Below are 6132 nucleotides of genomic sequence, written 5' to 3'. Positions count from 1 at the left end.
TAATGAGTGCTATCATTGTTTTCAATGAAGTGCAATGTGTACATAACTTTTAACATCTAAAAAAATGTTTATGGGGTTTTATGACCCTTTAATGGTAAGGTCTTCCCTGAGCTGACAAGTAGAGCTAGCAATGCCAAGGTTGCTGGTTCAATTCCCATGGAACACATCCTGATAAAAGGTTGCTTTTGGATAAAAAAAAAAGCACTAGAGTTGGGGTACTCGAGTTCGGACTAGAGTCCGAGTCACGAGTCCAATTTTAATGGACTTGGACTTATCACGGACTCGGATGCATTTTTACTTGGACTTGACTTGGACTCGAGACTTTGGGACTCGGTATTTTTTTTTTAGAGTCCAGCTGAGTCCATCGCATTTGTGATGCAATGAAAAAAATAATAATTACGAAACAGAATTAAACATCTCTGTCTGCATGTAGCTGTAGCATCCCCTGATGTTGTTGACGAAGCCAGAGTTATTTCACTGTGTTTAACCCTATAACGCCATGGGTATCAAATATGAAACACAGTGTTTGATGGCTCCTGTTGCACTCTCTGTTCAAGCTGAAAAACCAAAAAACATATGGTATGTAAGTTTCACGTTTATGGCACCATCTAGTGGTTATTTGTGAACAAAGTGGTTTAAACGTTTATATCAATCTATTCAAAATGGCTGCAGACTTGCAAGAAAAGTGACTTATGTTGGGATATATGACAGCTTATTTTAATGAAGCAAAAGTAACAGTAATGATTATATTGTTACTGATATTCTAAATTTAGTATTTGCTTAATATAAGCAACTTGTGCTTTGTTAAAATTTTGTATATTGTTTTATTTAAAAAGCCAGTTGTAATTACATGTATCAAATATGATACAACAGGCTTTTGAGGTATATTTCTCAATCACCATTCCATTCCAAAAAAATAATAATAATAAAAAAATAATTAAAAAAATCACAGAGCTTTGAAAATTCTGACAAAAGTGTGAACTAATATTTCTGTGTATTTTTATATAGGCAGCCTGCTTTGTCATGATAAAGATCTCATTATTTTACATTACATGCTATGATGATGTCATCTTACCATAAGTTCCTGAGACCCAGCGAAAAAAGTTTTACAATTTCCCTTTTTTAAATGTCAATGTTTGGTGCATAAAATACATATGATAAAAATTGTTTATTGAAAAAAGAATGTTTTATTCATATTGTATTTGATGTGCTGGATTGAACTGTGATAAATTTCAACACATATTAGAGGAAGTTGACGTGGCCAAACTCTCAAATATTTGGTATCTCTGAAAAGCTCTCTAATAATACCCCAAGATTTACCACTGTAACATGTATGGGCTAAGAATAACTTAAATAACAAACGTCTGACACAAAAAAGAATTGCTGGGCCTCAGGAGGAGAATCAGAACTAGAACATGGTAAGACCTGAGGCTGTGACTTCTGGCTTCCATGAGTTTTTAGGTTTTGGCAAGGACAGTGTCATATATTTTTAGTGCAAACAGTATTAGGTAATTAACAATCAATTTAAGATTTTCTAAATAATTTCTTTATGTCTTTAATTAATTCTGGATTTTGTACAGCATCTCCTAAGAGTCCACTTTATTTTGAGAATGTCCTTGTCAGGTTTGTGCTCAAAAAATGAGCCACCAGTTAAAGTAGTTCACCTAAAAACAGAAAATCTACTTTTACTCACTCATTTACTCACCCTTATGTTGTTCAAAACCCATATGCTGTTTTTCTTGGAACATAAAAATAGATATTTTAAGCAGCTCTTTTCCATAGAATGACAGTTTATAGTGAGCAGGAGCTGTCAAGCTTCATAAAGAACAAATACTATAAAGCACTATTAAAGGTTCAGCATAAAGGCATCATAACAATAGTCCATATGACAAGTGCACTATGTTCCAAACTTTCTGGGGCCATACAACAGCTATGTGTTGTATGGACTACTTTTATGGTATTTTTATAATGATTTTCATTTCTTCTCATTGGACCTTGACAGCAGTGGTCAATATGAACTGTTTTTGTATGGAAAAGAGCATCTTGAAGAAAAGATTGTGTTAATATTCTACTGGGGGGGACAGTGAGGGACAACTTGTGGGTAGTAAATCATTTCGTGTATTTTCTTTTTGCTAGCCAGCTGACATATGTCATTTTACGGATACATCATTGATGAAAAGAAATTCAAATTCTATTCATCTTTTCTTTGAGACAGCACAAAAAAGAAAAGATGACTGAAACAGGCAAATTGCTAGCAATGCAGACAAGGTGTTTGTCTTGTACTGTGTAAACTTAAAAAACATATAATTTAAAACCAAAAATTATCAAATTTTTGTTGCATTTAAAAAACGTTAATGCATTTAAAGCCTTTATACAGAAAATTATTGCATTTACCACATTCACTATTTTAAAGGACTGAGGACACCCACGACCCCCCACACCCAAAATGGTTTGGTCCCCCCCCCCCTCTGAAATGCAACAGAGGTGTTTTGTTACATTTATATTGAAAAATAATTTTTCTTAGTTGTAATTGTAAACGTTAAAGTAAGCTTAAAGTATTGATGTTGCGTTTACAGTTACAATTTTTATTTAGATTCATGAACAGATTCATTCGGACTCGACTCGTACTTGGTTTGTTATGGATTCAGACTCAACTGTTTAAAGACTCGGATGTAAGGTGGACTTGAACCCAGCACTGCAGGTTGACACTACAGTTAAATGGCTCTCAACAATACCTTCACCTTTGTCCTTTACAAGTTTTAAACTGCATTGTAGGGCAGATTAAATAAATACTTAATTTTATTAACTTTATTATCCTTTCATACAGTGGAAGAGTTCAGTTTTGCTACATGCATTTTAAAGGAGTTCATCTAAAGTGCAGATCCTAAAGTAACTGAGCCTTTATCTGCCTTATATCAGCAAAAGGATATGTCCTTCTTGCTTGTTGAGGACCGTGTTTGTGTGTATGCTGCCCTCTTTATGTCTGTGCGTAATGGGTCGAGGAGATTTGTTTTTGCACTTTATTATAGTTTCAAAGGTTAACACGTCTAAAATGAAGCACAGTATAAAAAATTGTCACTACACTATGTAAAAAAAAAAAAAAAAAAAAAAAAAAAAAAGGCTTCACAATGGATTGCTTTGTGTTTTCAACAATGTAAGAAGCATATAGCACCACAGGGGGGCAGTCTATGTTTGTCATTATACATTGTTGAGGTTGGTCTGGAACGGCTGTTGCCATCTGACATCTGAGCACCTTGAATAAACCAATGTGAAGTTTGTTTTTGAAAAAGATGGAAATGTATATGTATAGCATTTTAGCATCACATATACACTGCTTATAGTACAATAGAATTAATTTGAGATCTTAAATCTTATTGTAATTACATCATGGCTTGCCTTCTCAGCTATAATAAAACCTCATTTCCAGATCCATATAGGGTTTGTCTTCCTTCTTTGTGCCAAGAGTTTGATACAGGACTGAGGACTGAAATTAATGCTTTCAGGTCAAATACAGTCCTGCATGACTGACCATCCATCCTCGGTACTGTGATCACAAAACTACTTCTGCATTTTATCCCTGCTACTCTGTATACTATGTAACTTCTGTGCATAGACACATTATACCTGTTTCTTTTCAGTATTTCAGAGTTGATTTTTAAAAGTTTTCTCTACCACTGAAGTTCAAAGATAAAGTATGAAATCACAGAAGGTTTTTGGATGCACAATAGGCTAAATCTGTCATAAAGATGCATACAGCAAGTACATGTCTCCTATTTAATGTCAGTTCATGTTAAAGCATCTGTATACATTCATATTGGTTATTACTCTATACATACAAAGTAAATTTAACTACATATTCCATGCAATACTTCCTATATTTGAAACTGTGCTGACTGAGTATGTTTATACTTGCCAGTGGCATCACCCAAAATGTACAGTCCAAAACACTAGATTATCGGTGTAGTTTATATATATATATAAATCAACAAATTGTGTTTGCTATCACACTAGCCCCAGACATGAAGGGTTAAACCTTGTATGGAGAGCTCATGTTCATGACCAGGGTATAAGCTTTATTTAATCTGCATTTCATATGCAGAAAAAAGCTATTATATAAATCACTCTATTAACATCTGCACATCGTCTCAGTATAATGCACATTAAAGGTATTCGGATACATTTCTCATCAGAATAATAAAGCCTCAATCAAATGATTAATGTTGCTGGTAATATGTGTACCCTTTCAGTTGAGGGGGATGTAATTGCAATCTGCTATAGATATGTTGGAAACCATGGTTCCAAGAAGAGGCTAAATGTGTATATAATGATTTTATCTCTCTGTAAACATATAGACTGTTTACTTCAGGCTGAAAGTGATGTACAAGGCATGATAATCTATGTGGTTTAATTAGAGAAAAGACAAAAGTGATACAGAGCCAAATTTATTGTTGTTTCATTAAGGTTTTCAGCTCTTTTATGAGGCCTTTTCAGTCATTAGATGCTAGAGAGAGGATTCTTGGAGCAGCTGATGCTGATTAGCTGAGGGCTACCATTTGAATTTCAATTTCAGGAGCATTCATTCCACACAGAGCTCTATTGCTCTCCTGACACAACACAAGTGAATGAAGGGCGTTGACAAAAGATTTAATAGGCTACTGGAATTTTAATGATGGGTGCCCACATACTTTCTAATGATATTTCTTATTGACAGACTGCTTATGTTTGCTTGATAAGCTACAGCCAAACACTAATGATTAATTGTCAAAATGGAAAAGATTTGGAGTACAAAATGAATCCCTCAACCAGACTTGATTGTATCTTTCAGGGTTTGATTGAATTAGGAGAGCTTGGTGACATATTGGTGAAGCTGTTGACAAAATCATGGTAAAGGAAAGACAAAGAGATTTTTTTCTTTGGAAAAATGTGCACAGATGAACCCGTTACCAGGATCTTTATCAGCAATAAAACCATGAAAGTGTATCAAGAAAATAACTAGTGTAATTTGATTACTCAAGCAAAAAAAAAAAAAAAAAAAAAAAAAGTAAAAACTTAAGTGGTATAAATATAATTGTTTGCAGCCTTTATTCTTAGTTTCATATAAATATATACAGTGCATCCGGAAATTATTCACAGCGCTTCACTTTTTCCACATTTTGTTATGTTACAGCCTTATTCCAAAATGGATAAATAATGAATTTATCCTCAAAATTCTACAAACAATACCCCATAATGACAACGTGAAAGAAGTTAGTTTGAAATCTTTGCAAATTTATAAAAAAATAAAATAAAAAAAAATATATTTTTTTTTATATTATAAATAAATATCACATGCACATAAGTATTCACAGCCTTTGCTCAATACTTTGTTGAAGCACCTTTGGCACCAATTACAGCCTCAAGTCTTTTTGAGTATGACGCTACAAGCTTGGCACACCTATTTTTGGGCAGTTTCTCCCATTCTTCTTTGCAGGACCTCTCAAGCTCCATCAGGTTGGATGGGGAGCGTCGGTGCACAGCAATTTTCAGATCTCTCCAGAGATGTTCAATCGGGTTCAAGTCTGGGCTCTGGCTGGGCCACTCAAGGACATTCACAGAGTTGTCCCGGAGCCACTCCTTTGTTATCTTGGCTGTGTGCTTAGGGTCGTTGTCCTGTTGGAAGATGAACCGTCGCCCCAGTCTGAAGTCCAGAGCGCTCTGGAGCAGGTTTTCATCAAGGATGTCTCTGTACATTGCTGCATTCATCTTTCCCTCGATCCTGACTAGTCTCCCAGTTCCTGCTGCTGAAAAACATCCCCACAGCATGATGCTGCCACCACCATGCTTCACTGTAGGGATGGTATTGGCCAGGTGATGAGTGGTGCCTGGTTTCCTCCAGACATGACGCTTGCCATTCAGGCCAAAGAGTTCAATCTTTGTTTCTCATGGTCTGAGAGTCCTTCAGGTGCCTTTTGGCAAACTCCAGGCGGGCTGTCATGTGCCTTTTACTGAAGGGTGGCTTCCGTCTGGCCAATCTACCATACAGGCCTGATTGGTGGAGTGCTGCAGAGATGGTTTTTCTTCTGGAAGGTTCTCCTCTCTCCACAGAGAAATGCTGGAGCTCTGTCAGAGTGACCTTTGGGTTCTTGGTCACCT

The sequence above is a fragment of the Myxocyprinus asiaticus genome, chromosome 5 (genome assembly GCF_019703515.2).
Source record: "Myxocyprinus asiaticus isolate MX2 ecotype Aquarium Trade chromosome 5, UBuf_Myxa_2, whole genome shotgun sequence".
Classification (NCBI taxonomy): Eukaryota; Metazoa; Chordata; class Actinopteri; order Cypriniformes; family Catostomidae; genus Myxocyprinus; species Myxocyprinus asiaticus.
This window is presented reverse-complemented; position numbering follows the sequence as displayed.